Consider the following 12,840-nt stretch of genomic DNA (forward strand, 5'->3'; position numbering starts at 1 on the left):
TCCTGCACTTTCCTTTTTAGACTGCTCGTGTAATGGCAAATGTTGTTGATTGTGCCATTACATGGCTGCAGTCTAGAAACCCTAACAGACAGCGCCGATCCGAATCCGATCCCTGATGGTGCAATAGCATTGTGCTAACTGCTCCGTGAACTGTGCTGGGTGTTGTGTCACAGACAGCATGGAGCAGCTCTCTTGAGCCTGAGAGCCTTTGACTGCCTGGCCATGAATGGCATCACCTGATACCCAAACCCACAGTTCACAGGACCGTGTTTGGATTGTGCACTGAACCCCCACCATATTCCCACTTCCTCGCTAAAGATTTTGATAGTACTGAATTAAATCAACATTGGTCTCAAGTCAAAAATAGGACCCCTGATGACAACTGTTCACAACAACAGCGGGTTGTCGGGCCTTAGCAAGCCTCAAAAACAGGAGAGAATGAAGCCACCAAGCTGGAACAGAATGGAAAGGAAACTGATACAGCTATCACACCAGCAGATGAACACCCACTCGAACGCTGTTCTGTGCTGCTGCAAGAACCAGAGAAACAAGAACTAAACTTTTAGTGGACAATATTTGTGGTAAAGAAATGGTTTTGACAAGCCCCTGGATAAACACATTTAACGGTGTACTGAATTGCTGATATATCAGTTTCAATGACCTCATTAGTGTCAGTTAATTAAAACTTTCAGCATTTGACTTTGATGGTGTTGTAGTCCAAAAAATAGAGTTCTGATTGGACCAACACAAAGCTGATTGTTTTAATGAATAGCAGCGATTTCTAATGGAACCGAATTATACCTGCTTCTTGCAACTCAGATAAAATATTATTAAATACACAGCAACTTTGCATAAAGCAAATTAATCAGCTGCCTGTGCTTTTTGCTTCATAATAATCTCTAGTGCTTATTGATCATGTTTTTAACGCAATTTTGAAAGCGCATGCATCAGGTTCTCGCTAATTAAAGCCACAACTTCAGAAAATGCCATAATAACGGTTAATTAGGAGGATGCTATTTTCAACATAATTTGCTAATTAGTCACTGAGCTCGTACAGTGTATCTCCCTAATTACAGTGAGAACTGAACGTAAGGCACTTGTGACTGGAGTGCAAATGACACCATTATGGGGTCTTGCGTTACGATTCCTCCGCAAACGGTTAATTGCCCCCTCTTTCTCTTTTGATATTGCGGCGGAAAAATAATAATCTTGAACTCGTGTCAAAAAAAATAGTTGTAGCCGAGATGATGGAATTCTTTCCTTTTTTTTATATAGTTTTGGTGTTTAAAAAAAATCTTTTGGCAGGACAATGGGAAAGAGGGATCAGATTTCCTTTTAAAAAAAGAAAACAAAAATTGCAGATTTTCTTGGGTTCTCAAGGGATCTCGTGTTCTCCCAGAAACCAGGGGTCGCTTTTGCTGGTTTGTCCGAACGTGGGGCCTTTCAGCGCAGTGAGTGCAATGTTATCACAGTGCAGGCAGCCCAGATTCAAATTCAGCACGGTCTGAAAGGAGTCTGCATGTTCTCCCCCATGACCTACATTGGGTTTTCTCTGGGTGCTCCAGTTTAACCCTACCTTCCAAAAACCTACATGGCTGGACAGTCAATTGGATGCAAAGGGCAGCATGGGTCTCAATGGGTGGAATCAGCTTTACTGTGTTGTAAAAACATTTACGATTTAAAAAATGTAATATTGGGGAAATATCCATACCTGAGCCCAGAGAAAGTCCCTTAAACAGGGTGACTACCTCAGGATGAGGTGTGGGTGCAGTGCAAGCGCTTAAAACTATCCATCACCTGGGAAATGATGGATTTGCACATATTTGCTCTACCCTTCACATCCTTATTGGCCTCAGAGGCCAAGAATTGTGTTGCAAGCTTACAATCTGACTGAGACCATGGACAATGCTAAGGATTGAACCCAGGACCTTCATGGCCTCCATAACTCATCGACGAAACTGATGGAGTCAGGAGAATCCTCTTTCCAAGGGGAGGGAGGAAAGGAATTCATATTTAATCCAATAATAAACTAGCCTTAGTGCAGTGTTTGAGTCACTGAAAGAAAATCATATTACAAATGTTCCTGTTTAAATGGCATGAATGATAGTAAATCACATTGGGAAATGCACATACTGCTCTTATTGCTATACTGTGAGGGGTTGTAATTAATAGAACCTTCCTCAACTTCTGTGCACGGCTTTCAGATGTTGTGATTGACAGTGTTATGACTCAATCAATGTGACTTTGATGTAATTATAGCCAAGTAAAATCCAGCAAAAATTATATTTTGCATTAGATTCACATTTTGTCATCTGGATTCCAATGTTTCAAGGGCAGTCATATTGGAAGTTATACGAGGAACGTTTGATGGGCTTGGGACTGTACTCTCTGGAGTACAGAGGAATGAAGGGCGATCTCGTTGAAATCTTATCGAATACTGAAAGGACTGGATAGAGTGGGCATGGAGAGGATGTTTCCTCTGGTGGGGGTGTCTGGGATCAGAAGGCGCAGCCTCGGAATACAAAAATGACCCTTTAGAACAGAGATGAGGAAGAATTTCTTTACCCAGCGGTTGGTGAATCTGTGGAATTCATTGCCACAGACAGCTGTGGAGGTCGTGATTGAGTATATTTAAGACAGAGGGAGGTAAGTTCTCGATTATGAATGGAATCAAAAGTTAAGGGAAGAAGACAGGAGAATGAGGCTGTAAAGGAGAGTAAATTGGCCATTATGGAATGGCAGAGTGGACTCAAAGGGCTAAAGAGCCTAATTCCACTCCCATATCTTGTGGTCTATGGATTTCTTCTATCATTTTATTTTACAACAGGGGTATTTTAATTTCAAATCTCTGTAAACTTCTCTTCATTCAAAGCACTGCCTCCCAGACTCGACTAGTCTTTCCATCTCCTGCCATATACTGGTTTGAACACTTTGTCATTGCCTTCAGCAGATCCATGACTGTCTCCTGATATGTCCCTGATCTGTGGCTCTCGACAGTCCAATATTCTCATACTACCCCCTCACCAACCCCGCTCAGCACCGCCGCTAACACCCCCACCCCTCAGCACTGCCATTAACCCCCCCCCCCCCAGCACCGTTGTATGGGGGGAGTGGTCTGGAGGCAGATCAAAAAGGTTTGGGAACCACTGCTTTAACTTCTTTCCTACTTCCTGCAGTTATGATCCTTTGGGAGCGTAAAAGGCTTTATCTTGAGATAAATTGTTGTCCATGCCTTGATTTATTTCTTTGCTTCGTTCTGCTTGTTAGAAAGGATCCAAATCTCCTATGAAATTATTTATTATTAAGCACTGGATTCATATTTTCGTAAGTGTACATGGGGGTAATATAGGTGGGCACAACATGGTGGTCTAAAGGGCCTGTACTGTGCTGTCCTGTTCTGTGTAAGTGAACAGTAATTATGGCATCAGCAACAAGATTTAATAAAGAGCATAGACACATTCATATGATAATAATGCAGAACACAAAAGTGCTGGAGAAACTCAGCAGGCCACGCAGCATCCATGAACAATGAAAGTGCTTTGGGCTGAAGCCATGCTTCTTCTGGATTCTGCATGAGCTGCTGTGTTTCTCCAGCACTTTGCTGCACTGGATCCCAGCATCTGCAGGTTTTCTTGTTTGAAACTGGTGGTTTGATTGAGGAGGCTCTGTGGTTCAAATGTAACAGGAAGATTCCCTGAACTTCTTTGAAGAGCTTCCTTAGATTAAGAGCAGCTGCTTGAACTCGAAAACGGGCCATGCAGGAACCATTCCGCGGGTCAAGCAGCACCTGTAGAGAGAGAAACCCGGTTAATGATTCGGGTGGTGGATTGAGGCGATGGAGAAGGGAGAAAGAAAGACGTGTATTTTTATTTAGTCGCTACATGTGGAGGAGGGGCACCGAGGATAGTGAGGTGGAAATTGAAGGAATTCACCCAGCCTTATTCAAGGAGCAGATGATGGAAGCTTGTGTGACTTTGCAATAGTACAAAGACATGGATTCCAGGGCTTTTAGGGATTACACCCTGCCACACTGACTGCAAAATTCTCCATAGAGAAGGAAGAAAATCCTTCAGCAGTTTTGAGAGATTAAACTTCAGGTTGGGAGAGTGAAATGAGGAAGGTGCCTGTAAATTTCGATTACATTTGCTCTGCGTAAATATGAGCTTTTAGTGCAGAAAATGTTCACGACTCTGAAGTAGCATTAAAACACTTTTAAGGCAGGGATCTACTAGGTACCTCCTGGGGGAACAGTCAGCGCATCCAAGGTGGGGTATGTTTGGACTTAAGTGTGGGTTAGAGGTGGGGTGGCTGAGGCAGGGAGAGCCTGCGCCTGGGGACGAGTCAGCTGCCTTATGACCCTGGCGCCCCCACGCACAGCTGGGGACAGATGGAAGACTGGTGCAGATCAATAAGTGTCAGCCTCACAGATGGGCAAGCAGGCGGCAGTCACATCCTCTCCCCCATCTCCTTGCAAAAAGAAATCGATGATTCCTCCATGATAGGTAATAAAAGATGATGCAATCTGGCCACCACCTCCCCCACCTCCCTGCTTCCAACCATGTCTGTAACCAGGGACTGTGGATATTAATGAGGAACACAGTGTGTTAAAGCCAGCTCTAATTAATGTACTACAGCGCGTCTGCAGTGCAATTTGCAGGCAAGCAAGGAAAAGACTTGTTTTGGAATGAGGTCGCAGTTCCGAATCCTGGGGTTTCACAGCCACAACCCGACCTCAATAACATCTTTTTTGGAGTGACCCAGCCATAATAAAGAAAGGGCACATCACCTTGCTGTTGTCTTGATATCTTCTAAATGGACCGATATAAAAACCAGTCAAGGTCTTGTTGGTCAGCCTCAGAACAGCTGTGTGCACTGAAGGCAAATGAATATTATTTTCACCGGCAACTAATAATCACCAGGGCCAAATGGTGTCTGACTAGGAGATGCTGGGAAGGTGTCATTGTGTAAAGGCACAGCTTGCATACTGGCAAGGTGCAGTCTTTCTTTCTTCTTCAGAAATGCATGGCATGTGTTTTACTGAAGGAAAAGTCATCAGAACACACCCTGTGTTCGATACTATTACTGCTGCATTCTTTTCTCCATGACCATCCTATCTCCGTCCTTGCTGGTTGCTACAGCAGGTGAATGGATGCCAAAGTGGACACTTCATGGGCATTGGTCTGATATTTGATAGCATTGATGCTTTAAAATACAAAGGACGAACAGGATGTTCTTGGGTTCTGCCAGTGGAGGCGACTCCAATATTACTCTGCTCTGGTGCTGTTCTTTTGCGTTTTGTTGCCTTCACCTCTTGAGGTTGAAGACGATGCAGCCCTTTGTAATCTCCAGAGCTGGCTAAAGCACTGGAAGCTAATAACAACCTACCTTTTATGGTGCCCTTAACATCCTAAGGGTAGTATCACAGTGGAATAAGGAGCTATTTGGCATGGAGGACTGAAGTGTTTAAGTTAACTTGTCACAAAATACCTAGTACAGTGAGAATGGTTCTTCTGCAAGCAGACCAACAAGTTATCTCCAACATTCATACAGCCACGTAAAGAGCACAATTTACAGAGTGTGAGATTACAATGGAAAGGAAGTTCAATTAGCCCCAGGAATGGCAGCGTGATAGCAACTATTATGGGGTTCATTCAAGAACCCGATGGCGATGGGCAAGAAACCGCCTTCAAGCCTGTTGATGAATACTTAAGCCTTTTTCTCCAATGGGAGGAGGCTAAAGAGAATGCATCCAGGATGTTGGCTGCTGGCTCTCTCTTCCTTTGAGTTCCCAAATCATTTCTCATTCCAGACAACTCAATTTCTAAGATGTGGCGATGCTGTGATAATATTGGCTAGCCCAGGAATGAAATCATCTTTATATGGAGTGACCTCTCTCTTAGCACATATTTTGTGAGCTAGTCATTGTATTTACAAAGCTCGTTATTATTAGTGCCCTGTTCCTACTTTCCAGCAAGTGTTGCTTTTCGTGCAATTTCCACCTCCTGCCTGTTCCCCATAATTCTTAGTTTCCACTACTATGCAAAAATCACTCTGTATCTTAAATATATTTAATGAGGCAGCCTCTACTGCTTCCTCAGACAGAATTTCACAAATTCACTACTCTCTGAGAAAAGCTGTTCCTCCTTGACTCCATCCTGCGAATCTTCAGGCTATGTCTGGTCTCACCGACCAGTGAAAACAACACTCTAGCTTCTCTCTTGGCTCTCCCTTTCAATTTATATGTTTCTACCAAATTCCAGCAAGGCTAGTCTTAGATAACTCAATCTTTTCTCACAGGTTCTGTCACAAATATCCGGAATCAACCTGCTGAACCTCTACGCCACTTCCAAAGCCAATGTATCCTTTCTCAAGTAAGGAGATCAGAACTGCACACAGGCGCAGCCTCACCAGCACCCTGTACAGTTGTCACAGAATGTCTCTGCTCTTAAATGAAGGCCAGAATCCCATTAGCCTTCTAGTTTACCTGTGGCACCTGCAAATTAACTTTTTTGTGATTCATTCACCAGCACTCCCAAGTCCCTCTGCACAGCAGCATGCTGCAATCTTTCACTATTTAAATATTAATGTGATTTATTTTTCTTTCCAAAGTAGATGACTTCACACTTACCAACAGTATACCCAATCTGCAGACCATTGCCCACTCATGTAACCTATCTATATTTCTCTGCAGATCCTCCGGGATCCTCTGCACAATTTGTTTTTCCCCTTAATTTAGTGTCATCAGAAAATTTACACTCAACACCCTCTTCCAAATGGTTAATGTAGATTGTGAACAGTTGTGGGCTCAGCACTGATCTCCTACAGCACCCCGCTCACCACTGATTGCCAACCTGAGAAACATTCATTTACCTCAAATCTCTGGTTAACAATTTTTCTATCTTTACTAACACTTTACCCCCATCTTTATCTTGGCGGATGTCTGCTTTTGCAGTACCTTATTGAACACCTCCAGGAATCCAAGTGTAACATCCACCTGATCCCTCCAGCCACTATGCTTGTTATTATCCTCAAAGAACTCTAGTAAATATGTTAAACATGACCTGCCCTTCCTGGATCCATGATGCGTCTGCCTGATGGAACAATTTCTCTCCAGATGTCTTCCATAATGATTGCTTCATCACTCTCAATGTAGAGAAGGAACTTTCAGATTTCAGGTTTATTGTCAGAGTACATGACATCACATATATCCCTGAGATTCCTTTTTCCTGTGGGCGTGGCAAAATCACCTCTAATTGGTAGTCTAAAAAATAAATTGTACACAGTGTAAACATGAATACAAATAAAAGAACTATAAACAAATAAAGAATGTAAGTAAACTGTGCAATACAGAGAGAACAAAAGAAAATCGATAAAGTGCACAAGAAAGAGTCCTTAAATGTGTCCCTGATTGAGATTGTTGTTGAGGAGTCTGATGGTGGAGGGGTAGCAGCTGTTCCTGAAACTGATTGTGTGAGTCTTGTGGCACCTATACTTCTTTTCTAATGGCAGCAGTGAGAATAGAGTAAGTACTGGGTGGTGAGGGTCTTTGATGATTGCTGCTGCCTCCAATGGCAGTCTTCCCTGTAGATGTATCAATAGTGGGAAGAGTCTTGCCTGTGATGTCCTGGGAAGTCTCCAGTACCTTTTGGAGGGCTTTATGCTCACAGAGGGGCTGACGTGCTTTCTTCATGATGCCATTAGTGTGTTGGGTCCACGAAAGTTCCTCTGAGATAGTGACTCCCAAGAACCTAAATTTGCTCACCCTCTCCATCTCTGATTCCCCCAATGATCACTGGATCATATACCTCTGGCATTCCTGACCTGAAGTCAACAATCAGGTCCTTAGTTTTGGTGACATTGAGTGCAAAGTTGCTGTTGGTGCACTATTCAGCCAAGTTTTCATTCTCCATCCTGTACACTGACTCATCCCCTTCCTTTATTCAGCCCACTACTGTGGTATCATCGGCAAAATTGTAGATGATGCTATTGTTGTTCCAATCTACATAGTTTGTAGGTATAGAGTGACTAGAGCAGGGGGCTAAGAACACAGCCCTGTGGTTCTCTGGTACTGATGAAGTTTGTGGAGGAGATGTTCTTACCAATCTTCACTGATTGTGGTCTGGAGGAGATGAAATCCAATAACATAATAGGGTGTAAACTCCTAGGTCTTGAGTTTGTTGATCAGTTTTGAAGGGATAATGGCATTAAATACTGAACTGTAGTTGATAAAGAGCATCCTGATGTTTGCATCTTTACTGTCCATGTGCTCCAGAGCCAGTGAGATGGCATCTGCCGTAGACCTGTTTCTATGATAGGTGAATTGGAATGGATCCATGTCACTGCTCAGATAGGAGCTGATATGCTTCATTACCAGCCTTTCAAAACTCTTCATCACTGTTGACATAAGTGCTACTGGTCGATAATTGTTCAGGCAGGTTACTGCACTCTTCTTGGGCACCGGTATGATTGATGCCTGTTTGAAACGGGTGGGTCCCATGCCCTGCTGGAGTGAGATATTGATACTGTGAGATACAGGTTAATACTGTCAAGACCATGTGTTAAACAGTGGGCAGAGAGCATTACAACTAAAACTAGCCATTTGACCATCAAACACTTCCCAACCCAACTGTGAAAGAGTCTGTAGAGCCCTCATTTCAACACCCAGAAAACCATGGTGGAGCAAGTTATCCTCGATCCCAAGGCCTTGCCCAAGAAGACTCTTTGAACAATTGAATCTTCACACCATACTGCATTATCTGTCTAATCTTCACATTCTTCTGCATTAACAATTGTTGCACTCATTTGCAATGTAAGCAAATTGATCTTCACTCTGTAGAGACTAAAGTGTGAGGTCAGTATATATTGGTGTTATTTCACACTACTGTATATGATATGTAAACAGGAAACAGGAGCAACAGAATGCCCTTCAGCTTAGTGAGCCGTCATTCAGTACCGTCAGGGCTGGTCATACCACCTCAGTACCTTATTCCTGCTTTCTCTCCAAGCCCCTTTAGCCATAAGGGCCACATTTAGTGCCCCTTTGAATAAATCTGATGAAGTGGGCTTTCTGTGGGAGTTCCATAAGTTCACAACTCTCTGAGTGATAACATTTTTAATCTCTTTGATTGGCTGTGCGAAGTTAGATAGATCTACTAAGACATTGAAACAATTTGGTCACACTGCCCAAGGAAGACACCTTGGTCCTCCTGTTGTGTGACAACACTGATATATAGAATATGCAGTTTGATACTTGGCTTTGAGATGAGCCTTGAATCGCAAATCCACAAAATCATGAAGACTGCATCTTCCCAACTCCAAAAGATTGTCTGATTCTGCCTTGCTGCAGCTCAGCAGCTGTTAAAACCCTCGCCGATACTACTGTAACCCTCACCATGTATCCTCTGCAGATTTGAGGTGCTCTAAATCCCGTTCTCCTATCATGCTGGGCTTGCTGACTTCTGGCGAAATAGTTCTCTGGCATTGACAGTTTTGACTTAGCTCCCTGGCATTGGGATCCCCCTCTCTAGGTAACTTCCTCTAGTCTTTGAGGTACCTGTACATCACTAACTCTGACCTCTCGGATGTTATTGAATTTGGGTTTTTCGCTATCAGCAGCCTTGACCATACTGGAAGGTCACAAACCCTACAGTCTTCTCCTTAACTTTCTCTAACATCATTACAATCTGTCTCTTTGGTTACTGGCATCACATTTTTTTTTAAACAAAGTTTATTCAAACTACAACAACATGACAAAACTACATTCTGGTAAACAACACACAGAACTACATCTAAACATACTGTTAAGATAGTTGGAAATTCATGATAAGTGGTAATCAATACTACCTCTTTATTACAAGGTTATTGCATTATTGCATAGCCCACCTCACTGACAAAAGGCAAAGGAGGAAAAACCCAACACCCAACCCCAACCAACCAATTTTCCCTTGCAACCGCTGCAATCGTGTCTGCCTGTCCCGCATCGGACTGGTCAGCCACAAACGAGCCTGCAGCTGACGTGGACTTTTTTACCCCCTCCATAAATCTTCGTCCGCGAAGCCAAGCCAAAGAATTGCATAGATGCAATAAACTACACACTATTTACATTTTCAAATGAAAGTTTTTACTATTTACCATGAACTTGATCCCTGGGGTTGGGGGTTGATGTAGGGCATCACACCTTCTCCTGTAAGGTGATGTCAAATGTTGTTGAGAACATTTCTATGAAGGTGCTCAGGACATTTTCCCTCTACAAGTGCAAGCAGTTGTCTACATTGTGCAATAAAACTGGTTCCATCTTCTCAACATGCAATAGAAATAGGTGCACCTCGGTGCAGCGGGTTAGTGCTTCTCAGCTCCTACCCTGACACCAACATCCTGAAGATAGGTTAATTTGTCACTTAAATTAACCCTTAGCGTGAGTGGGTATTGGAAGAATCAAAAAAGAATAAATGGTGCTATCAGAGGACAGTTACGGGGGAAATAGTTAGAGCAATGTGGCTGATGGGAATGATCTTAGAGCTGGCATAGACAGCAAAATCTCACTCTCCTGTGTTTTGGCAATATGAACATATGAAAATAAGAGAAATAAACATTCAGATTATCACAGTGGTATATTGCCTGAACAGTTGGATATTCACAATGTGACAAATGGTCTGATTTACAATATAAACAGACTGATCACACTTTATGGTTTAAACAGTCTGGTCTTCACACAATGCAGTTTAAACAGTTAAATCTTCAACCTGTTCACCATGAGTAGTTAGATCTTCACAACAGTAATCAATAAAGACAATCTGTTCACACTGTACAAAATAAATAGTGATCTGTACACCGGTACCCTACATACACAGTTGGATCAAAGACTTCAATGTTAATATCTGATCTTCACACTAATATTTTGTATAAGCTGGGAGATCTTCATTTTGGGATTTTATGCAATTATTCTTGCTTCCACACTCCAAATTAAGCAGATGGAGAAGCACAAGAGTTGAATTTTCATATTCCGTAGTATAAACAGGTGGACTTTCACACATTGCAACATAGACTATCAATTCTTCACAACAATATATTTTACATCATCCTGTCCTCACACACTGTGATATAAACTGCCCGATCTTCACAGCAGTACATAATATTAACAGTTGAATCCTCAGATTGGTACTTTATACATAATCCTGTCTTGACAGTCTGCAAAATAAACTGTCAATCTCCAAACTGATGCATTACATTAGCTGTCCGATCTACCCACCAGTGGATAACGCTACGCTCAGTCTGAATATCCTTCCACTTGCCATTTTATCCAGCAGGAGGCAGGCATGGTGGGTCAACATAGATTTAGGGCTTTGGCTCTTTCCCCTGAGGTTGGCACAGCATCCCAATAGTTAGAAGTATTGCCTTGACGGTGAGTCAGAGCAAAACAGGGACACGGGTTGAGTGATTGTTGCAAGACAACCAACCAGAACCAGTTGCTTGACTGGAAGCGTGTGATGTAAAGTCTCCCAAGAAATCCATGGCAGGGAGCGCTGCGCTGAGCCTTCCTTTGCCCTGTTTCAAATTAACCCGCCTCCCCAGAAAGGTCATGCTTTCTTGTGTGAACTTGTTAGCGACAAAGTATAGGAGATTAGTGCATGCCTGCAGAGGTTCATCAGCGTCTGTTATCAATAATTTAGGGGCCTTTTCCTCCGTGTAACTGAACAACAGACTGCCCCACATTCACTGTCAGCTCTCTGTAACCTACCAGTCCAGTGAACTTAATAAGTGTCCCATCATCCTGTTAATCAAATTACTTATGAACCGAAATTGACAGTTTTCATTAATTATAAAGGATTATTCTAATTGCAATTCAAATTTATTCATTTAGAACAGACGGCATTCAGTAATATTTCAAGAAATTTGCATATTAAATGGAGAGGGTCGTACATTAAGTATGATAATATATGCATATTTCCTTATTTTTAACTTCTGGGCCATATGCACCGCTGCTGTTTCAGCAGGTGAAAGCCTGAACGTGTTTAATTTGCTCAACAAACACAGGGCCTGAAGCTCATTCTTTGGCATGTACCACCACTGCCCTCACTTATATCTCCTCCTCGCCTCAAGACCACTCTCTTCGTCAAGCTTCCCCCCACCACACACACACACACACACACACACACACACACACACACACACACACACACACACACACACACACACACACACACATCGGCCCCCCCCCTTCCCCACCCCCGATTCCCCTCCACCTCCAGTCCCAGGTGAGCTGAGAAAATACGTCAAATTCCATTTTGGCAGGCCACATCTGGGACTCACACCTGGGGAGGGGTTGATGGGGCGATTCCTTGGATGAGTCACTGCCTCTTGCTCCCTTCAGTGGCTAACTAATGGCCATTGGAGCCTTCACCAGGAAGGCCTCCTCCAGCGATGGAAGGGAGTAGGAGTGTTACAGTGAGGTTTGTCTCATTGGCTTGTCAGCCCGTGGATTTCTCCTTGAAGAACAGATTATTTTCTCTGTCAAGTAGGCCAAGAACCTGGTCGCCGAGCAGTCTGTACCCATTTCATACATTTCTATGTTATATGTATATGTATAAAGAACCTCTCTTGATTCAACCATAACTGTCACTGCAGGCCCACTAAATCAGGGATTTTACAGCTCAAATTGTATGTTTTGTAATAGATTTGCTGTTTTTTAATATTCTTTAATGGGCAAAGCACAGCAGGTGGAGGTTTAAATGTTCTGTCGAGCTCATAAAAGATTACTGGGGTGACACCTTCAAAACAACTATTAGAGATGCTGATGAAGAGATTGAATTCATAAATTTCATGGCCTACATTTGAAGTCAT

The 12,840-nt window shown here is 42.9% G+C and overlaps 1 protein-coding gene and 1 long non-coding RNA gene across 9 annotated transcripts in view; one reads left to right on the top strand and one right to left on the bottom strand.

The window, feature by feature from the left end:
* ebf1a (EBF transcription factor 1a) overlaps positions 1 to 12,840 on the top strand; it is a 570,155-nt gene that overhangs the window by 165,630 nt on the left and 391,685 nt on the right. The window lies entirely within an intron of this gene.
* Positions 3,371 to 9,737, bottom strand: LOC138742904 (uncharacterized). The gene is made up of 3 exons (XR_011344516.1): positions 9,392 to 9,737; positions 7,062 to 7,261; positions 3,371 to 3,787 (listed from the first exon to the last, which is right to left on the bottom strand). It is a non-coding gene; the product is annotated as an uncharacterized lncRNA (long non-coding RNA).

The sequence above is a fragment of the Narcine bancroftii genome, chromosome 9, assembly GCF_036971445.1.
Source record: "Narcine bancroftii isolate sNarBan1 chromosome 9, sNarBan1.hap1, whole genome shotgun sequence".
In the NCBI taxonomy this organism is placed as follows: Eukaryota; Metazoa; Chordata; class Chondrichthyes; order Torpediniformes; family Narcinidae; genus Narcine; species Narcine bancroftii.